The sequence below is a fragment of the Bufo gargarizans genome, chromosome 4, assembly GCF_014858855.1.
Source record: "Bufo gargarizans isolate SCDJY-AF-19 chromosome 4, ASM1485885v1, whole genome shotgun sequence".
NCBI classification, from domain to species: Eukaryota; Metazoa; Chordata; class Amphibia; order Anura; family Bufonidae; genus Bufo; species Bufo gargarizans.
Window position 1 is genome coordinate 68,332,807 of NC_058083.1, and position 25,205 is coordinate 68,358,011.

The 25,205-nt window shown below is 45.0% G+C and overlaps 1 protein-coding gene across 2 annotated transcripts in view; it reads right to left on the reverse strand.

Annotated features, from left to right (window-relative positions):
* HPCAL1 (hippocalcin like 1) overlaps window positions 1-24,782 on the reverse strand; it is a 177,550-nt gene extending 152,768 nt beyond the window's left edge. For both annotated transcript variants that reach the window (XM_044290229.1, XM_044290230.1), the window contains exon 1: window positions 24,280-24,782. The gene's annotated coding sequence lies outside the window, so the exon portion shown is untranslated. The remainder of the gene's footprint in view (window positions 1-24,279) is intronic.
* Between the last annotated feature and the right edge of the window lie 423 nt (window positions 24,783-25,205).

Consider the following 25,205-nt stretch of genomic DNA (forward strand, 5'->3'; position numbering starts at 1 on the left):
TATGTAAAAAAATCAACAACACAATGGATTTTTACCGCAGAAGTCATGAACACATCATTGACAGGACCCAAACAAAATATTGCTCGGGTCTTCTCCACCTTTGAGGACCATTTTGCTACATTTTTGGTAAATACACTGAAAATGAAAAATTAGCACGTATCCAACTCTGAAGCAAAGAAATGTAGACAAAAATGCCGGTCTAGACACTTTGTGATGTCACTTTCAATGTTAATCCTGCCTTAATTACAGTGGTTAGAAATATGTTACTCTAGAACAGTTAGGGGGGTACTATCTCTCCTTGGGGAGAGAGCGCCTTAGTCAGCGTGAGGAGACATACAGGCCATACATGCTCCTCTGGAATTCTGGGAGGGAAGGGATGCAAATGACCTCTTAACAAGCTCTGCCTCTAATGCCACCAGATGTAAGCAGCTATCCTGTAAGTCCATGTTCAGCTCTTTAACTAAGCCTTGAGACATGACTTGGATATTAAATAAGCCAGCACCTCATCTGCAGACAGCTGTTTCGGGATGATTGCCCCTCATCAGTGCAGAGCAGAGAGTACTGGCTTAACTGGGTGAGCTAGTTAAGAGCTCATTTGCATCCCTTTCCTCCCAGAATTCCAGAGGAGCATGTATGGCCTATAAGTCTCCCCACGCTGATTAAGGCGCTCTCTCCCTAAGGAGAGATAGTACCCTCCTAACCCTGACCTCTCACCCAGTCAAGCCAGTACTCTCTGCTCAGCACAAAACCAGAATACAAAAACGCAGATGGGAAAGTAGTCTAAGCCACATACTTGCGGGAACACATAAGAGAGGTGTTGGCAGCAGTAGTCCTAGTGCAAACACCGCCGTCCAGATTCTGAACATTTAATGAGAATGTATTGTCAGAAAAATAGCTATTGAATTTTTAATTATTTATTTCATTTTATTTTTAATTTACATGTCACTATCTATAGCAAAAAAAAAAAAAAAGCCTAATAAATTGCAGTTTTCTTCATAGTTATGACTTCTCAAACATTTACTGAGTTCACGGTCGGCAGAATGGGCACCCATTAACGTTAGGTGTAAAGGAACGCATCTCCTCCCTCTCCCAGCACAGGGACCTCTGCACATATCACAGCATGCCGACAATCCTTTACCCTTCTAGATATTTCTCACAGATCCTCTGGATAGGTCATAAATGTCCATTCTTGGAAAAAAAACTTTAATAATTATCTGGAATTAATTATTCATGACCTTTATCTTTATTTACTACAACATATAAATAGTAAAAAAAATAAAAATGACATGGGGTGTGCTACATTTTTAAACATGACAGTAGTGAATAACTAGTACCTAAGAGGTTAAAGTTAGGCTCAAATCATGAGGAACACAGCAAATGCCTCATTTCAAAAGACTTTTGAAATATTATTTGTCATAAAAGGAATCTTAATCTGAATAAAGCACAAAATTCTTGCAGCTTAAATATAGAATTTTTTTTTTCCAAATTCCTCAGTGACGTACCCCTTCCCATGAGAGAATGACTCCACTCACATCCCTAGCACATAGATGTGTTGGCACCACCGACACGCTGCCTGGAAGTCACACGGGTGGACACTCCAGGAGGGTCATGAACTTGGAAAGTGGATTAAGCTGCTTAACCAACAGTAGAAATAGCTGAGTAAACATTGTGGTCAACATTAAAAAAGAGAAGTATCATTTTTATGATTCTGACTATAATTATTCAGACTTTTTGATCTTTACCAGCACTGAGTTTGCAGATGACTCATGAGGATTCTAAACTGTCATGCTAAATATAAAACTCAATTAATAGTAAAAAATTACTTAAGCTTCCCGCTCATAATTCTGTGTTAATGGATAACCCATTTTTCACAATATCTGAGTTCAGAACTGGGGCATTTTTAAGTTGTGCCCCAATCCACCCAACAACTCCTACTCTACAAGTCTCCTGGAAACATCTACTTTGAAATACAGCTACATAAGTCCCGCTCTGCTTTGATGTCTGTTTCGTGGGGCATGTAGGAGATATGCGTATTAGGCCTCATGCACACAAACGTATTTTCTTCCCGCGTCCGTTCCGTTTTTTTTTGCGGACCGTATTCGGAACCATTCATTTCAATGGGTCCACCAAAAAAACGGAAGTTACTCCGTGTGCATTCCGTTTCCGTATGTCCATATTTCCGTTCCGCAAAAAAATAGAACATGTCCTATTATTCTCCGCAATATGGACAAGGATAGGACTGTTCTATTAGGGGCCAGCTGTTTCGTTCTGCAAAATACGGAATGCACACGGACGCCATCCATATTTTTTGCTGATCAGTTTTTTGCGGACTGCAAAATACATACGGTCGTGTGCATAAGGCCTTACTCTGCTCTTATTTATTGTAAAATCCACTTACTTTCTGAAATGATCTGAAACAGAAACAGGGAGGCAGTGCTATCTGTGCCTATATAAGTTACTGGGAGAGACAGGGAGGCCGTGCTATCTGTGCCTATATCATTTACAGGGAGAGACAGGAAGGCAGTGCTATCTGTGCCTATATCATTTACGGGTAGAGACAGGGAGGCAGTGCTATCTGTGCCTATATAAGTTACTGGGAGAGACAGGGAAGCAGTGATATATGTGCCTATATCATTTACAGGGAGAGACAGGAAGGCAGTGCTATCTGTACCTATATCATTTACAGGGAGAGACAGGGGGACAGTGATATCTGTGCCTATATCATTTACGGGTAGAGACGGGAGGCAGTGATATCTGTGCCTATATCATTTACGGGTAGAGACGGGAGGCAGTGATATCTGTGCCTATATTATTTACAGGGAGAGACAGGAAGGCAGTGCCATCTGTGCCTATATTATTTACAGGGAGAGACAGGAAGGCAGTGCCATCTGTGCCTATATCATTTACAGGGAGAGACAGGGAGGCAGTGCTATCTGTGCCTATATAAGTTACTGGGAGAGACAGGGAAGCAGTGACATATGTGCCTATATCATTTACAGGGAGAGACAGGAAGGCAGTGCTATCTGTGCCTATATCATTTACGGGTAGAGACAGGGAGGCCGTGCTATCTGTGCCTATAAGTTACAGGTAGAGACAGGGAGGCCGTGCTATCTGTGCCTATATAAGTTACAGGGAGAGACAGGGAGGCAGTGCTATCTGTGCCTATATCATTTACAAGGAGAGACAGGGAGGCAGTGCTATCTGTGCCTATATCATTTACAGGGAGAAACAGGGAGGCAGTACTCTTTATGCTTACATCATTACAGGGAGGCAGTGCTATCTGTGCCTGCATCATTTACAGGGAGAGACAGGGAGGCAGTACTATCTATCACTACATGGAGATACAAGAATGTAGTGCTGTGACTACATCAATCAGCCTCACATGTCATTATTTTGGTCTCTGATTTCCATCAGTGATTGTGAGCCAAAACCACGAGTGAAGCCTCCACAGACATAAGGTATAAGGGATAGATCTGAACCTGTTCTCTGTTTAGACCAGCACCTGGGTTTGATTCACAATCATTAATGGAAATCACTGACCGAACACTGACATATGAATAAAGGCATACAGGGAGGCAGTAAGCTGGGACAGTACTCTTGTGATCTGTCCTTGCAGGGTGAGGCCTGCTACTTGCCTGGCTGTGCCCATAGTGCACATACACACCAATCTTCCCCAATGGCCAGTTATCTTAGGGTATTGAGATAAAGGAAGGTGCCTGAGCAATAGGTTCTAGTTTTCTACTTTCCTGCAAAGGTGCATTACTTGTCTTATTTACTCTTCTGTGTACCAACTTGTCTCTGGATTAGACACTTTTCTGCCTCACCTTTGCCTGATCTCTTTACTGAACCTGAGTTGCCTGCCATGACCCTTGGAGTGACTTTGGAATGCCTAAACTCTGTCTGCCCTGAACTCGGCCTGTCCCTGACTACAGGTTTGCCTGACTCCTTGGTATTCTTGCAGTGAAGTCTAGATCTCTTTATAGGGGGGTAAAGGGTGAAGACCAGGGGGCTACTTAGACTACATTATGAGTAGCCCCAAATCAAATCTGTTCAGTAGACATGGCAGATCCACAACCACCACTTTCTAACATTGATGCCTTCACGCAGTCTCTGACCAAAACACTGATGTGTGAATTAGGCTTAACTTTACACCATCTATTGTTTGGCTTATTTTACAGCATAGTTTTGCATATAAATTGTCGCAAAAGTTTGCACATCTTTAAGGCGTTATTCACCCCTGGAGACCATTTCTACAGACTTCCCAGCGAGGCTGAACATCCCCGATCCCCGCTGCTGGGTTCTGGCTCTGCAGACCCTGGTTCTCTCTACATTAACATCCAGTTTGACGTGGATCATGTTACCACTGCAGCTAATGGCTGGCCGCAGTGATGACATGTCACGCATGCATTACATGACCCAATAACAAGACACATGGGTAACATATCAATAACTGGACGCAGCAGTCACAAGACCTGCATGAAACCAGATGTAGACATGAAGAGACCCAGGACTTGCAGAGCTGGCCGGGCAACGATGGAGCTGGAACCCACTGATAGGGATCAGCTAAGTGTGAATACCACCACCACGCTGTGGGGACTGTAGAAGAGGTCCTCAAGGGTCAAGAACCCCTTCAAGCCCCTCTTCAGTTAAGCCATGTTTCTTTTCCATAAAAACGTACTAAATGTGGTGCAAAGCATGTTTGTGAAAATGAAGCCATCTGGTGCATTTAGCCTAGTAAATATTCTCCTCTGTGTCCTACAGAAACTGCAATGAACTGGAAAAATTAAATTAATTCAGCAGTCAACTGTATTGGGCTGCAAAGTTTTATGCCCCAGAATATGCCAAGGGCATAGTTTTGTGCGTCACTGCACTCCTGAGGCATCAGAGGTATGCAGCAGTATTTGTTTAGGCAATATAATTTCAGATATCAATGCCTTTTATTTGTCTAGACCAGGATCCATGTAGTTGTAGAACATATCAAGTGAAATAGTTTATGCTACATATGCTACAGGTCTTCAGATGTTCACAAAGCTTTGCAAACAGAAATCAACATGCCAAGTGTTTGCTTATAGACAGGCGGAACCAGGATTTCTTCAGCCAGGTGTTTCCTCTGGCACATACATAATACAGCCAGCAAATCAAACCTCAGCTCACCCAATACATTTGGATTAAAATCAGAGTTACCCCTGTGTCAGAAATATGGCGGAAAAATTAGCAACTTTTTTGTGAATTTCCAACGCTCACTCCACTTTTGAATAGAGTGTGGAAAAGCTATGTTAATGAGATAAATGCAATCTTACTCCAGTACAGAGGTGGAGTAAAAAACTGGAGTAACATCTGTAGACAAAAGTGCTAAATTAAAATATGCACCAAATGTAGAAATGTGCATATTACACCCATACTTACCAACATAGCAGTAAACAAATTTGGCTTATGTAAGCCCAGCCCATGAGAATGTCTCAAACTTGGGACTGACCATTTATGGGCGAAACTTGCATAAGCTCGGCCCATTTCTGGTCTGGGACTGCCTGGATTTGGAAAGTCTCTGAAAATTAGGGACTGTCCCTGCAAATTCAAGACTGCTGACAACTATATATACCAATGAAAACTGACTATAAAATTTCATGATGAATTAAACAGGTGACACCTGCCTGCGGTAGCCAGGATCAGAGATAACTTTGATCCTAGCCATTTAACTCCTCAGATGCCGCGGTCAATAGTAACTGCAGCATCTGAGCCGTTAGACACTGGGAGGTGACTCAATTGTCATGGCAGAGGCCTTGTAAAAAAGGCTTTTATTTTTCAATCGGCCCCTCTGTATTGCCGCATTGTCCCCGCTCTGTTTTCGCACCTAATATGTAAATAGCCAGCATAGGTACCAGGAGGAGAAGACACTGTCCAATTACTGCGGACCACTTCACAGCCAGGAAGATGTTGTGCTGTTATAGTGAGATTTACCAAATCTCACAAGAACATCGTATGTAAGTCATTCCAGAGCTGACAAGAGCAACCGAAGATCAGCATCAGCATCAAAGACAGGGAGAATATACCCGCTGAGGAGAACATGGGTCTCCTCTTCCCGGTACTAAAATAGAGTGGGGGGCAATGTTGTGGAATGGAGGGGCCTATTAAAAAAAAAAAAAAAGTGCTGTAATGTACTTAGGATGGACAACAAGAAAATGTATTAGGCAAAAAAAAAAAAAATGGTACCAGGTCCTCTTGAAGGCCCACAGGCCTGTCTTACCATGTTAGTAAAGCTGGTAAAATTACCATACATGTTCAAGTTCCCTAGGGGGTTCAGTATTTCTGCTGCCTGAGGCAAAAATTGAAATGGTACCTCACCCCCCCACCCCAAATCCGAACCCTCCCCCCTAGCCCTATTAAGACATATGTGGGTGGACATTACAAACAGCGCTACGATACATACAGGGTAATACAGCACCACATACCTCTTACATCCAGTGGCGTTCTCTTTCCGCATCTTCTCTGCTTGGATCGGACCACCATGATTACTTTTTTCAGCAATATCTCATCTGAGATGAGTGCAGAGTTGCAGAGTTTGGCTCACATACATCACTTTCTCACTTTTAGACCATCCTTCCCTTTCTGGTTCCCTAATTTTTTTTATCCTGCTGCTACCCCCAATACTGTGCCCACTGTGTTCCCCATGCCCACAAACGCTATAGTGCAGAACAGTGACATACAGATAGTCCTCCTCCATGGTAATAGTGCCCCCAGATAGCCTTCAATAGTAGTGTCTCCTTCAGTACCCCCAATAGCAAGAATCTTCATTAGTAGTAGTGCCCTCAATATTGTGCCCAAAAATAATATTGCACCCATACTACCTGCAGTAATAATAGTGCCCCTAAAAAGGGGCACCTAGTAGACTTAAGCCCCCTATAGTGTCCCCAGCAGTAACACGGCCTCTCGATAAGGCCACCCCTATAGAGCCCCCAGTAGTAATAAAGCCAATCCATAAGGCACCCTAGTGGTCCCAGTAGTTATAATGCCCCCTGTAATAGCTTCAAGTATTTATAATGCCCCTTGTATTAACCCAGAATTTGTAAAGCTCTGCTGCAATGCCCCCTGTATTATAATTCCCTCTGTAGAGCCAGTACGTATAATGCACCCCAATGTAGTGCCTATATGCAGGGGCATTGCTAGTGTCTCAAAAAATCTGGGGCCCAAGCCCCAGGTAAATAACATCACCATGCCCCAGCCACCTCCAACATGCATTCCCATGTAAATAACATCACCCCCTCAACTTTCGGTCCCATGTAAATAACATCACTCCACCCCACTGTCCCATGTAAATAACTTCCCTCCCTTCAGCCCTAACATACAGTCCCAGTAAAATAACTACAACTCCCAGCATTGCTCTGCCTCTCCCTTCACTTACGGTACCTTTCCTCATGTAGCAGACCTCAGCACAGTTTCTTCCCAGGAATTCTCTTCACTGCTGAGCCGTCCTCTCCTGCACTGGTCACATGTTGGTGACATCATCGCAGGTCCTTTTCAGCTACTGCATTAAGAACTTATCACCATGATGTCATCACAGGTCCTTACGCTCTTGCAGGGCATTAAATTCAATTGTATTGCTGTCGTGAGGATGGCAATACAGCTGGATCTAGCAAGCAGGCAGGACATTCGGGGCCTGGGACAAAACATCAGGGGCCCAGGCCCCGAATGTTTTAATCTAGCAACGCCCCTGCCTATAAGTATAATGCCCCCTGTATTATAATTCCCTCTGTAGTGCCAGTACGTATAATGACCCCCCTGTGCTGCCTGTATGTATAATGCCCCCTGTAGTGCACTGGGTCTCATCCAAACTAAAAATAAATCATTATCTGGTTTTAATTGGTAAAAAAAATAAAAAAACATGTCTCAATGATGCATTCCTTTAAGGGCTTGTTCCAGCTCAAAACTATAATGGGAGCATAGGAAATTGGTATATTTCCATTCATTAGTATTACAGGTCTAGACATTGGAAATGCTAATTATAGCAGGTTGTGTGATCCCAGCCTTGTTATTGAGCATTGCCATAGCACATGACACATGGCCCCTTAAGGAGCACCTGTCTGGTCTCAGTAATGGACTCATTATTCACAAAACACATTATGAAAAGTTAATCAGTGTGAATCCGATAATGCCAGCCCCCCTAGATATTGACACAACAGGCTAACAAGGCAGTAGTCAGAGCCGGCACATTGCAACCAAGCACAACAGTCTAATTGATGTGTTTGCACCAGAGCGGACACAGACGGCAGGGCCTATGACACAAGCGCTCTATTCATACACTTCTCTTGGCCGCAGGCTTTGTCTGCTTATTGGCAAAGCCATAATTGAATTTCCCATGTCAGATATAGCCCCGTCCTGTAGCTGTGGAAATCTCCACGTGTCGCCTTCATTAACTCAAAAGTGTAAATGTTACACAAACAAGTGAACACGGGGTTCCTGATTTATGGGTACATGGGTGACATCGGGCTAATACACAGCCACCAGCTGGGTGACAGTTCATTATCACTATGGTGCAATGGAACTTAACCCCTTAGGACATTTTTTTTATTTTATTTTACCATTGTGGAATTATTATTATATATTTTTTTGCATCAAGGCAGTAACACAGGGTCTTGTTATTTGTTTTGCGTGGCAAGTTGCATTTCTAAATGTACCATTTTGGGGTGATATGTTTTTAGCATTTCATTTCTTATTTAATTGAGGGGGGGGGGAGGGGGACAAAAAAAAAATACTATTCCACCATGTTTTTTGTTCCCCTGGTTTGTCGCCAACCTGCAAGTGTGTATATTTATAGTATACTAGCTGAAGGACCCGCTCGGGTATATTTAATCTATTTAATTTAATGTTTGTCTGTGTTGTTGAAAGATATCAACCCTATCCACTATAACAGTGACATCTACAGCACCCCGTCCCCAAAACAGTGACCTCCACAGCCCCCCGCCCCTTAACACTGACACTCCCACAGTGCCCCGTGCCTTCAAATTGGACCTATACAGCAGCCCACTCCCTTAACTTTGACCTTTACAGCAGCATTCCCCTTTAACAGTGACTATCACAGCATACCACCCCCTTGACAGTAACCTCCACAGGGGCCCGCCCCCTTAACAGTGGCCTTTACTGGATCATGGGCGTGTCCTTTTGAACAGCTCATTCTAAGACAGCAGCACTGTACTGTCTGAGTGTGACCTGCAGGGAGAAAGTCACCCTCCTTCCCACCTCTGCAGCTGACAGAAGTTTATTTTTACCTTCATTGTTTCAATCCCTGTCGGCTGAGGAGCTGAGGGAGCGTGGCCTAACCAGATCTGGGTGTGGCTTAGCGGGACCTAGAAGTTGATTTTTAACTTCATTTTGTCAATCTTAGTCAGCGGAGTGGGGGGTGTCATTTTGAACAGCTCACTCTAAGACAGCAGCACTGTGCTGTCTGACTGTGACCTGCAAGGAGAAAGTCAACCTCCCTCCCACCCCTGCAGCTGGGAGAAGTTGATTTTTACCTTCATTTTTTCAGTCCTCGACGGCTCAGGAAGTGGGAGGGGGTGTGGCATAACCAGATAAGGGGCGTGGCTTAGCTGGGCCTGGAGGCGTTGTTTTAAGTCTTTTGAGGGTGGACACATTGTGGCAGGGGGTGTGTCTGGGCTCCTTCTTGCAAGAGGGACGCCCCTCTGGGCATCTTACTGGCTTATTTGCATACTAAATACACTGGATTTTCAGAGGATAAAAATATATATTGCTGGAACAAAGGCACATCTTGAAGGTACTAAGTGCTATTAGGCCATGGCCTTACTTCAAAAGCGATTATCCTGGTGACAGGTTTCCTGTAAAGCTCTCCTACAGCAGTGAAGATAAATAGCTGGGTTGTTATGAAAACCGGGAGTAAAACTGTATGTGGAGGCTGGAGGACCTGAGCTGTGAGCTTCTATTGGCTGATAAGGGTCATGTGACCAAGCTTCTATTGGCTAATGCATTTTTTTGGAATATCTCTGGAACAGTAGGTACGTCCTCGAGAGCTGAGAACTGGTCTAAAACCTTCCCGGACACCTGATGTACCTGTGTGCCAAGTTTTGTGATTGTAAATGCGATGGTGCGGATTCCTTTAGTGGACATACATATACATACACTCAGCTTTATATATTAGATGTTGTAACAGATATGGGGATACCAAATACGTGCAGGGCATATTAATCTATAGTTTTTTTGTACAATTTCTTAATTTTTTTTATAAATGTGTTTCTAATTTCTCTTTTTTTTTTCTAATTTTGTAAAAAACTTTGAATCCCATAAAAGTGACTGATTTAAAGGCTATGGACGCCTTCGGGGGTGGTGTGTGTGTGTGTGTGGGGGGGGGGCAATGTTTTAATTTTGCATTTTTTCACTTGGTCTTCATTGAATATTTTCTGCAGTTTTTGCAATATGTGCGGTTAAAAAAATTATACTATTGCTGACTGTACCATCAGCTGACGGCTCATGTGAATCCTTACTTTATCTTTGATCTCATGACCTCAAACACTCATTATAGCTGAACTGAAACTGATAAGAATATGGCTGACATAAGTGTTTATGAGGTCAAGAGATCAGAGATAAGGCTTCACAGCTAACAGCTGATTACAAAACGGCTGACAAAGTGTAATATGGACCAGTTAAAAAAATTATTTTTAGGCCAAAATGAGTAAAATGCAAAAATAAAAAGTTGTCCTGAAGGTGTCCATAACCTTTAACATAATTTTTATAAAAAAAATACTGCCTTTACTTATATATGCGCCATACTGAAAACCCACCTGTTCAGACAAGCCTACGACCTGCAGAACCAACAATGCTGCTACTATACTGCCATGACCGTCACCCACTGCATCCTTCCCCCATCCCTTGTAGAGTGTGAGCCCTTGTGGGTAGGGTCCTCTCTCCTTCTGTACCAGTTTCTAACACGTCTTGTTTATTGTACTTTTTAAAAATTATGTATATACACCCCTTTCATAACTACAGCGCCAAGAAATGCACTTTAATAAATAATCAAAAAATAATAATAGATATATAAATGGATAAAGAGAAAGATATAGAGAGATATAGAGATCTTTTAGTTTTTATTGCATGAGATATAATACTATAAAAGAAGATGAGACTATAAAGAGAGGAACTGCTAGGAGTTTTTTTTTTATATGGGAATATTTTCTGCAGCTAGCGTTCCAAGGACTTCAGAAATCACATAATGGCAGCGATTGGCTGAGAGGTCATGTGAACAATGGATGTGACATCATTACCTGAAAGGGACTGAATGCCCCAGGGACCTTACCCACAGTGCTGGAACCAGGGGCGGATTGGCCATAGACCTTACAGGGAACTCACCTGGTGGGCCGATGCTCAGAGGGGGCCGCTTGAGCCCTCCTCATGGCCGGTCTGTGGAAGTTTTTGGAGATGTATTTTGTGCTGCTGGCAGTATTTTGTGATGGACTGTGGTATTTGGCTCTGTTGGGGTGGTATAATGTGCCACAATATGGTATTGCTGTCCCCTGCCTTCCATCAATTTGGCCCGACTACAAAACGGCGCCACTTTTAGTATTTTTTTCAGGGCCACTTTAAGTTCTCAGTCAGCACCTGGCTGGAACGGGGGGGCATTTAGAAGGTAAATTATCTTTTTGGTTTGCTTTGTATTCCCTGTCTGCTTCCCCAAAAATCATAAAATTCATTTAAATTAATGGAGCACTTTCTAAGCCGTTTATGACACTTTTGTGGCCTAAAAAATTGCAATATGTGGCACACAGTTTTTGAGTCGTCATTTGTGACATTTTGTACTTCTTGCCGTTTGTCTAAAGTGGTGAGCAATGGGTCAAGGCTTAGGTGGAGGGGGTGGGTTTCCCATGATCCACCAAATTTAAGATAATATATGCCAGAAACTAGCAATTTCACTTTCTGGCGCATGGAGGGTCAGAGATTCATCTATTTCATTAAAGGGGTTCTTCAGGAATGATTTTAAATGGCTGCCGGCAACCTGTTCTACAGTGTGAGGAGGACTGGTTGCCATCATTTGCAGAGCTGCCTAGGGGGCTGAGGAAGTGTGACCTCACTACACACTATGCATATACTACACATTGGTGAGCGTTCCTGTCAGGCTGCTCAGCCATGATAGCATATCATAGGCAGGATCATATCATTACCATCTATTGTAGAGCAGTGTAGTGAGGCCATGTCCTCACACCCTTCTAGGCAGTTCTTTAAGTGGTGGCCACCAGTCCTGCTCACATTCTAGGACAGGTTGCCGGCGGCCATTTTATATCAACTTCTTTAAGACTAAGGATGCCTCTTAATAGATTAGGCGTATCTCACTCCAGTACACAGGAGGAAACGCCTGGTTTGATAAATCTTCTTCTATGCAGGGAATATGGAGCAGTGTATTAGAAAGATGGAGTTTCATCTGCTATAAAAATAAATTATGAATCAGTACAAAATGCTGGAATGAAAAATTACATAGAAAACTGGACTTTAACATACTTCTAATCACTGGTATATTCTTGGAGATTCCAAGTAAACTACAGAACCTGAAGAAAACTGTGTAGGAATGAAAACATGAAAACTCTTATCAGATAAGGACAAAGCCTGAATCTTCTCCTGCACCCTGAAGCTAGGTATGTAAACCACAGCGCAGCTGTACTGCCATTTTAAAAAGAATTTCCTGATTGTATCAACATCCTTTAAAATAATAATTCATGTAATTTTGCAATGTTTCTTTTAACTTTATTTCTCCTATCTTCTGTTTTGGGCTGTGGTCACATGATTATGTCCATGCAGCTCTTTCCTATTTCCTGTGATGTCATGTCCATGGGCGGGGCAGTGATAGGGGAGTGTCTATGTAACTAGCTGGTGGGAGGAGCTATAAACTAGCTGGGAGTTGTTAGGGGCGGTGCTGGAACTGTGGCAGAGGAAGAAGAAGTGCATCATGGGATTGGTTCAATACAGCAACAGGAAGTGCTACTTACAGGATGTAAGAAACCAGAGGGATTGGTTTACATGGTGAAAATGGGTCAGAAGAGTCCAAGTTGAAAAAAAAAACATGGTGAAGATGTACATGAGGTAAGCAACTACATGTTCAGATCTGTTAAATACCATAGAAAACCCCATTTAAACTTAAGCCATGCCCCAAGGCAAACGCATCTTAATAGCTGGCAGTGCATTCCAAGTTTTCCACATAATATAGAAGGAATGTAGATAAAGCAGACGAAAAAAAAAAATCATGATGTACAAAGACTGAAGCCTCAAATTGTAGCACGTAACCGTCCAAAGAAAACAACATATTTTCACTCGTCAAACAGCATTTCAGGAATGCCGTAGATCAGGCATGGCCAACCTGCAGCTCTCCAGCTGTTGTAAAACTACAACTCCCACCATGCACTGCTGTAGGCTAATAGCTAGCTGTAAGCAGTCTGTGCATGCTGGGAGTTGTAGTTTTGCAACAGCTGGAGAGCCTGAGGTTGGCCATCCCTGCCGTAGATGATGTAATGGAAATGACTATATATTACTGGAATTCATCTAAAATTAGCAAATTATGTGTACAGTACATAAGAATTAATCAAATTAGAAGTGCATGTAACCGCATGAACTATATCCAGGCCCTGTCACCAGGGCAGCACAGCTACATCATCGGTAAGGATATAAATGAGGACCGATAACTACATATGGCAAGTTTCTCTAAGGCCGGGTTCACATCTGTGCAATGAACTCTGGCAGTCTCTTCCGATGCAGAAACAGACTGCCGGAGTTCACCGTAATTTGGCATAGTCAGGTACCACGATGCACCGCCGGATCCCCATTCACTGTAATGGGATCCGGCAGTAATCTGGCCGCTTTCTGCTGACTTTCTGCTACATGCAACATTTTTTGTCTGGCTGAAAGCCGGCATGTACGCCAAATACAGTGACCGGATTACAGTGCCGGAGCTGAAAACGCAGATGTGAACCTGGCCGAACAGATGAGCAGTCATGGAGACAGAGCAGCTCGCTCAGCTGAATGTTATGATGCCTTTCACTTGGTGGTCCGTTGCTTCATTCTGGAGGAAACCACTTTTAATCCATATGCAAATGAGCAGTTAAGTGCACCAAGGGCCGGCCCATGCCACGCTGTGCAGCCTGGCTCCTCCTGCTTCCTCTGCCAGCCCTTCCCTCTGCTTCTTGATTGGCAGGGTCAGGTATTTTTCCTAGTCATCATGCCTGGTCCGGTCAATCAAGTCCGGTCAATCAAGGACTGGCAGAAGACGCAGGTAGAGCAATGGTGCACAAATTAGCTTGGGCTTGCTTTGGTGCACTTAAAGGGGTTAGCCAGGGACTTATGATAGGTCATTATTATCAGATAGGTGGGGGTCCAAGTGCAGGCACCCCAACCGATCAGCTGTTTCAGGGAGCCATCACGCTCCACGGAACTCTGTGGAGCGCAGGTCCTGGCAGATTTCCAAGCACATGTCGTATGTCGTATAGTGGCTGTGCTTGGTATTGCATCTCAAACTCATTCACTTCTATGGGGCTGAGCTGCAACTAGGCCACGTGACCGATGTATGGTGACGTCACATTGCCTAGGATAAGGCCGCGGTGCTCTCTGAGCGTCCGACCTCTTCTAATAACCGATCAGTGGGGTTCCCAGGTGTCGGACCCCACTGATAGGATATTGATATCTAGAGGATAAGTCATCAATTTAACTTTGCAGATAACCCCTTTAACTGCTCATCTGCATATGGATTAGCTCCATTGGAGCTCATAGTCTAAATTTCATAGACAACTGAGCAATTTTACTTTGCCATCTCCAGCAGATCCATAAGGTTGAATGGAGGGGCAGTGCATATGCAAACAGGGGAATATGGGGCCCCTTTTTCACATGACTGGCGGTGGCCCTAGTTGTCCTAACCTCGCCATTCAGACCCTTATCCCTTACACCAGGGATGGCCAACCTGCGGCTCTCCAGCTGTTGCAAAACTACAACTCCCAGCATGCCCAGACAGCCTACAGCAGGGCATGGTGGGAATTGTAGTTTTACAACAGCTGAAGAGTTGCTGGTTGGCCAGCCCTGCCTTACACCGTGGATAGGGGATAAGTATGTTATGGGGCAGTTCCTTTAACCCAGGGATGCTCAACCTGCAGCCCTCCAGCTGTTGTAAAACTACAACTCCCACGAAGCCCTTCTGTAGGATGATAGCTGTAGGCTGTCAGGGAATGATGAGAGTTGTAGTTTTGCAACAGCTGGAGGGCCGCAGGTTGAGCATGCCTGCTTTAACCTATCACTACCCAGAGGAAACCAATGTAAGCACAGGAAGAACCTACAAACTCCATGTAGATGTTGTCCTTGGGTGGCTTCTTAGTTGTTGAAATGTGCCGCCCTATACATAAAACAGCCATGAGCATTAACATGTAAAAGTCTGGCTACTGAAAGCACAATAAAAGTCAAATCTATATTTGTACCGTGTTAGCCAGTAATTATAAGATGAAAAAATATTGAGATTCCTCAGTGATTGATACCTTTTTATGGATAACTAAAAAGATGACACAATTGCAAGCTTTCGAGGCTACGTGGACCTCTTCATCAGGCGTCTGAAGAGGCCTAAGTAGCCTCTAAAGCTTGCAATTTTTATTATCATCTTTTCAGTTATCCATAAAAAGGTATCAATCACTGAGGAATCTCCATCTTTTTTCATTCAATAAAAGTGACTTTTCCAATTAGCACTTCATAAATGGCGGACAACAGGGGAACACAAGGGCATCTCATCTCAAGGCGAGCAGCAGTCACCATGATGCATGTATAATTGCCTAACGAGGACTCTTCATTATCCCTGGTCTGTAGGTTGGAGAGTTTGGAGCTCAGAGTTAATCACTAGAGAAATCTTAAAGTGTTCAAGGAGCGCATGGTCTCCATTAGCTGCATGCTGGGACATGAATGACTATTCCTCAATAATCCCGTCATTAGCAGGATGGACGAGGATGTTTTACCCTCTTCACATTCCTGATTTATCCTTTTACCATCACAACCGGCACTGGACTCAAAGCGTCAGCACAGAACAGTTTTCAACATGTTGGGTCCGTGTGATCATTATCTAGCTGAGCTCTTATGCACGTGGCAAGTCCGCAGCAGATCCGCCGCTATCCTGCAGCATCAAAATCCACTTCAAGTGGTGAAATTTTGGGACAAAAACGATCACAGATGTGATACTAAATTGCATCAGACATCACCCTCTGCAATGCAAAAGGTTAAATCCGTGGCAGACATCTACAACATAAATTGACATCCATCACAGGGTTTTCCCATCACAGACAATGGGGGTATATCATTAGGATACGCCCTCATTGTCTGATAGGTGCGAGTCCTATCTCTGGGACCCGCACCTACACCGAGAACGGAGCAGAGAAAGGTGGTGGAGGACGCACTGTGCAGCCGCCCTCCATTCATTTCTAAAGGGCTGCCGAAAATAGCCAAGCCCCTTACAAATGAATGGGATCGGTGCACGCGCAGTGCGCTCCCATTCACTTGTATGGGGAGAGCGCTTGGCAGTGGCCGGACCCCGGGAAACCTGGGGTCCTCCTGCCACTGTTCCCACCGCTCTGTTCTCAGTGTAGGTGCGCTGAGACCCACAGTTATCAGACAATGGGGACATGGAAGGAGGTACCGTGCAGGACACCAATCACCCTAACCCTAAGTTCACACCTGAGCGTTTTACAGCGCGTTCAAACGCACTGTAAAAAGCTCAACACATGAAAACCAATGCTTCCCTATGGGAATGGTTCTCACCTGGGCGTTTTACAGCGCGTACGATCGCGCTGTAAAACGCCCGACGCATAATCAAGTTCTTGAGCTTCTTTGGGGCGTTTTGACGCGCGTTTGTGGCCATAGGACACTGCAGTCAATCACACAAACGCGCGTCAAACGCGCATTTACTATTACAAAAAACGCGCATAGAAACGCGCGACTAAAACGCGCGTAAAACGCGCGTTTGAGAAACGCTCAAGTGTGAAAGCAGGGTAAGTTCACATCTGCAGAGGAGCCTACAGTATGTCGCAGATTCCATCATATATGTAAGGAAAAATAGTGCAGCATGCAGGGATCATAAGGGCTCAAGCACACGAGTGTCTGTGCTCCGTGCCCATACCGCAGACTGCAAACACATTGACTTGAATGGGCTCGCAATCCATAAGATACAGAGCGGAGTCACAGATCGGAAACACTACAAAGTGCTTCCATGGGATCTCAAACAGGTTCCATTTTTTGCAGTGCAGAACGTATCTTGCAGATTATGGACCCATTCAAGTCATCAGCAAACAGCACGAGTTTGGCCGGTACTCGTGCAACACACTCATGTGCATTAGCTCTAAGTCAGTGGTCTCCATCATAGCCTAAATTTAGCTTTCACGCCTCTAGGACATAAAGAATAGAATAGGGCCTAAAGGCTGCCATACCCCTTCAGAAGGGGTTGGCCAAATGATCGTACGGATAACAGCGATCCTTTCCAGACTCAGCCATACACCTACGCGTTCGGTTTGCTCTCAGGCACCTCTGGCGGTGGTTTATTTCCAAGGAGAATAAAAGTATTGGGTGAAAAGATTCACTTCTCCCTTGACATTATCCGTTGGGGGGAAAGTCGGTGGCTCACCACACACACTATGGGGGCCTTAAAGGGGTTGTCCCACGAAAATTATTCTACAGTGTTTAAAACCAGCACTTGGATCTGAATACTTGTGTAATTGCATGTAATAAAAAATTTAGCATAGCCGCTGAGTTATTCAATAAAATGTATCTGTCTAGCTCCACCTGCTGGTTGTTTTTTTCTTATTTCTTTGACCTGCTCAATGAGAAGGCCGCACATGCTCAGTTTCATCCTTTAACTGCCTTCTGAGCTGTGATAGGGAGAGAGCTGCAGCAGAAAGGACATGCCCCCCTGAGCTGCAGCAGAAAGGACACTCCCATTGAGCTGTCAGCTTGATATAAATCTAGCAGAGCAATGAAGAGGAGATCTCTGGATCCATGTGAGGTGCAGGGCTGGTTTCTGGTTTGTCATGTACTGTATGATGTCTGATCTTCATTTTTTTATATTACTCATGGGATAATCCTTTTAAAGGGTCCATTCAAACTACCGTATTTCTGGGTTTGCGAAACAGGTGCAGACCCATTCATTTCAAAGGGGCCGCAAAAGATTCAAACAGCAAGCCGTGTGCTGTCTGCATCCGTAGATCTGATCCGCAAAAATATAGAGCATGTCCTATTCTTGTCGACAATCGCGGACAAGCATAGTCATTTTTATATAGGGCTGGCTCTGTGCGTTCCACAAAATGCAGTATCCGTGTTTTGCGGATCTGCAATTTACATACCGCAAAACACGTACGGTCGTCTGAATGTAGTCTAAGGTCGGCAATGTCGTCAAAAACCGGCAGCCCCTTACAGAGGAATTACTATGGGTCTACTGGTGACAATGAGTGCTTTTCAGGGACCCATCACAAAAACATATTGCTCCATCCTCGGAGGTGTTAGGAGGAGGCGATGATAAATTATGCGATGTCTTGTTATACACTCAAGGGATCGGTTCCGCCCACTGATGAGAACACGACTGACTCTATTGCATCTGTTGATGCCAAGAAAACAACGAAAAGTAGACATGTTGGGACACCTCCGTCGTAATATTACCATGTACCAGGTGGCCCAAACTATTCCCTCAGGAGAAGATGATGGTGGTTTACAGCAGATTAATTGTATGCTCGCTCTGCTTTCAAGACGCGTCAGGAATACGGGGAAGACGTATTGGCTAATTATGAAAAGTCAAATGCAATAGGCCTGGATGAAGAAGAAGCGGTTTCTACCTGTGAATAAATCTATCCTATGATCATTGAGCAGATAAAGACGGCACTGACCATCCATGAACCATGCCTCCTAATAAACCTCTGTAGATAGGTGCCAGGATTCTGGATCTCCTGGCCCAGCAGAGTCCGGGGTCGCACTTGATCAGTTCACGGCTTTCAGCACCATTCTCCAAGAATACATTTTTTGATCTGACCCATCATAAGTGCTGCCAGCTTTTCTAGTCACGACCATCTGCAGATAGTATTCCACCCAAGCCCCGGGCGCTAATGTCCGCCCTCCTGTTATATAACAGATCAGTAGTACTATGAAGGGCAGAAATAATAGACCATCCTACAATATAAAAGACGGCTAGATGGCAGTGTGAAGCTGTAGCATTTCGGAGGGGTCGGTAACTTCAAGTCATACGTTTTAGGACAGTAGGTTTGAAATTGTGTGGAGCTCAGCTCTAGTGCTTGTACCCGTCTCCAGGACAGGACCCCTGATCTGAGCAGAAAGCAGCCGCGCATGTTAGGCTGCCCTCCATTCATTTCTATGGGAGTTCCGAAAATAGCCGAGCATTGGCTACATTCACACGACTGTATGAATGGATCCGCATCTGTTCCGCAATTTTGTGCAACAGGTGCGGACCAATTCATTTCAATGGTGCCGCAAAAGATGCATCCGTAGTTCCGTTCCGAGGTCCCGCTAAAATATAGAACAGGTTCTATTCTTCAAGAACAGGCATTATCTATGTAGCACTGCAAAATGCGGAATGCGCACGGCCGGTATCCGTGTTTCGCTGATCCGCAATTTGAGAACCGCAAAACACTTACAGTCATGTGAATGTAGCCTAATACACAGACACTCCATAGAAATTCTGTCTGTGAAATCGGGTGTTAATGGAGCTTACCCACCATTAAACTCTGGTGGGGATCCCACACCCCACAGATCAGCTGTTACCTTGTACCTCCGGGAGTCCTGAGGATAGGCTAACAAGATCAAAATCCTGGACAACCCCTTCAAGCTCCCCTAGTGGCAGACAATCAGAATTTTATCATTTAAAGGGGTTGTTCCACTGCAACAACTTACCCCTTCCTGAACGATGGGGCCCCTCTGATGATCATGAGAATGGGGGCCCATGCTCCCCTGTTTGAATAGAGTTGCAGTTACTCATGTGCGCCGCACCACTCTGCTCTATGGGGCGTGTGTGTCTGCAGCTTCATTCAGTTGGGTGGCACAGGCCCCCGTTCTAATGATTGGTGGAGGTCCCAGAGGCTGGACCTCCTCTGATCAGACACCATCCTGTGGATAGGGGACAACCCCTTTAACCCTGTCTATGCTGGGGATTTGGAGCTCTATAACAGTAGAGCTGCTCACTCTCAAGGTATATTAGGAAATTAATCTGCAAAGAACTTTGGACCTATTCAGATAGACGGTCCGATCTATGTTGTGGTTTTGGCCAGATCCTACAGTACATGATGAGTTCCATTTCACTGGGTTTCCCGTGGGTCACGATTTTGTTTTCTGTTTACGTTCCGTTTTTTTAGTTCCGTATACGAAACCATTCATTTCAATGGATCATCAAAAAAACACGGAAGGTACTCCATATGCCTTCCGTTTCTGCATTTTCGTTCCAAGATAGAACATGTCCTATTATTGTCCGCATAACAGACAAGGATAGGACTGTTCTATGAGGGGCCAGCTGTTCCATTCCGCAAATAACAGAATGCACACGAACGTCATCCGTATTTTTGTGGATCAGTTTTTTTTTTCTGTTCGGTCCATTTTTTGCATTCCGTATATGAAACCATTCATTTCAATGGGTCTGCAAAAAAACAAAAACGGAATGTACTCCGTATGCATTCTGTTTCTGTATTTCCGTTCAAAGATAGAACATGTCCTATTAATGCCCGTTCCGTGGCTCCATTCAAGTCAATCGGGCCGTCTTCCGTATCCATTGCGTTTTTGCGGAACCATCTATTGAAAATGTTATGCCCAGCCCAATTTTTAAATGTAATTACTGTATATGCCATGCTTCCGTTTCCAATCCGCAAAAAAACAGAAACCAAACTGAAAAACTGAACGGCAAAACGGAAACACTACTGAAATAAAAAACTGATCCGTTTAAAACGGACCGCAAAACACTGGAAAAGCCACACGGTCGTGTGCAGGAGGCCTTATCTTGTGGCTTCCACCTGTTTGAACCTGGGGAACGCTTTCCTTTTCCGTGCCCTGAAGGATTACCGCCATTCTGCTTCATAGACGGTTCTGTAATAAGCCGCACACTACAAGGGGGCAGGAGGTCAAGCGCAGATAAGTCTTCCTTATAATAAACCCTGGCACCTCCAGAACCTTCTCCGTGTACTGTAAGAATAGGGAGTGAGCCATTATCGCCTGCAGCCACAACCTCCCCCGAAAGGGTTAAACATTAACAAATCAGTGACTACTAAATATTCTCCAGAGGGCAAGGGTTAAGCAGAAGGAGGCGATGAACGTCTCACGAGGAAGCTTCTGGATCTCATAATCGCTATCTAATCACCTACTTACAGGACATTACCCGAATCTATACATGACAATATCCTGTACATAGACCTCCGTATAATATAGAGTGTAAGCTCTAGGGACAAGGTGCTCTGCCACCATTGTAAATAGAGGATTTTATTATTTGGGCACCAAGGCCATATCTGTAAGGGCCCTCATTGACCATGTACGATTTATAATAGTGGTGTCTTCTAATGTGACCGCCGCTACCTCTGCACCCCTGGCCATGATGGGGCTTCTTGTCTGATGACTTCTGGAAAGCCACGGATTGCAGACCACGGCTTTTTTTCAGTATGGGTGGCTAAAGTTTGTTATTTTTTAGCCTGTTCCTCTGGAGTGTTGAATGCCAGATTAAGGCCGCTGCCGGACATGGCCCGTATTGCGGCCCCCAAGCAGCTGGTCCGCAATATGCCGGGAACTGGGCATGTACTCACCGCATCATGGCTGCTGACCCATTCACTTGAATAGGTCCGCAATCCGGAAGGTGCGGTACGGAATCGAGGCACAGAATCCCATGGAAGCACTACGGAGCGTGTGGATCCAACTTCTTAAAATCTCATCCACTTTGCGGGCAACGCAGAGGGTTTTTTGCACACAATCCACGGCAAAGAGCAGGGATCGGCAACCTTCAGCACTCCAGCTGTTGTGAAACTACAACTCCCAGCATGCACACTTATTTGGCTGTTCTTGTAACTCTCATAGAAGTGAAAGCAGGTTTCTGGGAGTTGTAGTTTCGGAACATCTGGAGCGCTGGAGGTTGCTGATCCCTGGCGTAGAGTATTCTCCCCGTGCGGACGTGGATTTTTCTCCCGTCAGAATTCCAGCAGATATGCAGTGGACCTCTCCATCGGGGTACATTCACACACTGCATATTACAGCGGTATGTCCCGTCCTCTGCAGAAATGTCCTATCCTTGCCCGCAAAACGGACAAGAAATGCAGGGCCACGCAACGGACATACGAATGCGGACAGAACGGGGGTGCGCTGTCTGCATCTTTTGCAGCCCCATCAAAGTGAATGGGTCTGCATCTAAGCAAAAAAAATAAAAAATAATAATCACATGAGCCCTAATACAGCACCAGCTAAGTAGATGAGATCTTCAAAAAATCACGTGTACACGGTGCGGAAATCGACCTGCAGCGCGGAATTTGAAATTCAGTGTGTCAATTGCTTGTGCGGATTTGCAATGCAAAGGGTGAGATTTGGGGCAAATCCGCAAGTAACACAGGTGCCGATATACAGTGAAGGGGCTCATGCACATAACCCTCTGTATTTTGCAGTCCTCAAAATACGGATCTGCAAAACAAAGGATGACATCCCTGTTACATCCATTTTTTTTGCGGCTCCGTTGTAACAATGCCTGTCCTCGTCCACAAAATGGACAAGAATAGGACAAGTTCTATTTTTTTGCAGAACGGAAATACGGAAACAGAACGCACACGGAGTACCTTCCGTTTTTTTTTGGGGGACCCATTGAAATGAATGGTTCCACATACAGTTCGCAAATGAAAACGTAACGGACACAGAAATAAAATATGTTTGTGTGCAGGAGCTCTTACAAGGGGCCAGGATGTGGAGAAGGCAGTACATAGCTCCATATTTTGGAGGTGAGCAGCGTGGCATAACTACAGGATATGCTGTACACTCCTTGATCATTATTTTTTTAAGATGCTCCACATTGTCTAGGGGGCACTGTATGTACCTCCCAGGGCGCACATACCTGCGCTGGCGCTCCGCAGGCATCCGTAGAGAATAATGGACTGCCACCTTAGAAATGATCAGGACGACAGGCTGGTAACGTCTGGGCTCCGAGCGACAGGCAGAGGAACATACAGTCAGGTTAGGGTTAACTCTATCTCCTTCATCGTGAATAATTCAAGTTCCATAGAGTTGGGAGTTGTTGTTTTTTTTTTTTGGTACACCCGGAAATGAATGGGACCGTACACATTCCAAGGATCACATTAACCCTTCCGCCGCCCTGCACCAAGTCACAGAAGAAGCCGGGTGCAGAGGTGACTGGTTAACTCTTTCTCTGCTGCTGCAGATTAAACATTTCACTGGGTCGAGCGGCGATGGTGGTTTAATCGCTGATGGCCAAGTCCACGTCACCGGGGACAGATGAATTACCTATAAACCTGTCTGTTAAAAAGTAACACGCACTAAAGAATACAATTAACCCTTCATATACTTAAGCAGAAAAATAATAAAGTGTTACCTAGCCTACGTCTATAGCAAAAGAGATGCAACTATTTGGTTATTGGGGGGGGGGGGGGGGGGGAATAGTGTCCTCGGTTGTGACAGACGCCACACCGCTCGTACATTATAGCCTTGCCAGATAAGGTTAACCCTTTCTGTCCTGCATCTGAAAACCCGGTGAAATGACCCATACGATTGATATTATACCGTAGAAAGTAACATCAGGATGGCTAGGAGTAACTTCGGTGACAGATGTTACCAGTCTATTAACCCTTCCTTTCTCAGTATAGCACTGCAGCCGAAAGCGACGGAGAAGGGACTTTCCTAGAAAACCCTTTGCCGTGTCACTACTTCTGCTACGACCGACATGCATTAAAGGGGGATACCTGAATACCTCCATTAACCCTTCCCGTCAAAGAGCAGCATAAACCAGGAAGCTGCTTAACCCCTTCCTGTGCACACTGCTGCCTAGTACAGCTCACACCGCTGGCACCAGCCTGACGCCAGCCAAAGCTAAAGTGGGTTCACCAGGTGTGGCGACAGGTGGCAAACAACCCCAAGTGGAACCCCAATATGCCCCATTAACCCTGTCTACATTGCCACAGACCACAGCCAACAGTTACAAACTGGGTTGGGTTAACCCTTCATAAAACAATTAAACCTATGCAGAGTGTATACAGTTTATGTTGCCCATGGGCATCACATCTTCTTGTGCCACCTGCCAACACTTACCAGATGTCTGCGCCTCTTCTCCCTTCGAGTTACTTCTCGCTAGTTTACTCAGTATCTGGGTCGCTTCCGCAGACGTGAGCCACACCGACAGCCCCGAGACATCGATCAAATGTCCTCCTCATCGGGGGGCAGAAAGAGGAAATGAGATGCTGGGCGTAGGCATCCAGCGGCAATGATGAGAGTGATACAAAGTTCAGAGAGGGAGCTTTACCCCTGGCTGGCTGCAGACAGGCACTGAGCTGCTGTCAATCACCATAGTGAGCACAGGCTGGGGGCACTTTGCATAGTGAGGAGGAGAAAGCAAGCAGCAGCACTAATGTAATATTACAATAGAGCACACCATGCTGCCAGGAGGGGGCGGCCGGGCTGCAGGAAGCACCGCCTGACAGGCTATTAAAGGGTTCCTTAGGTGTTTTGCATATGACATGGGAAGAGTTAGGCTCGGGGATCTCCAGTGACCATTGGTTGCACTGGAGTCAGTTCCTGATTCTTGTAAATGTGCTTCTCTGGTAGAGATTAGGCTTGGTGCATTCCACTGAGTAAGTAGTAGAAGGTGGAGCTGCAGCCAGGGAGTGGACGGAGGATGGGAGTGATACTGAGTGCTCTGGTTACTGGAGGCAGGCTCCCCCTAGTGAAATGTCACATTGCCTGGGAAACACTGGAGCAAGACGCTGATGTTACATGTTGCATCTTGTATGTAATGTTAGGTGCAGGAATAGTGCAGGGAGTCATCAGGGCGGGCGGGTCACCGCTGGCAGGACCGGCATTGATAGGTGAAAAAGAGTCATTTGACTGAGCGAAAAGTCTTAGGCTACTTTCACACTTACGTTATTCTTTTCCGGAATAGAGTTCCGTCCTAGGGGCTCAAAAGAACTGATCAGTTTTATCCTAATGCATTCTGAATAGAGAGTAATCTGTTCAGGATG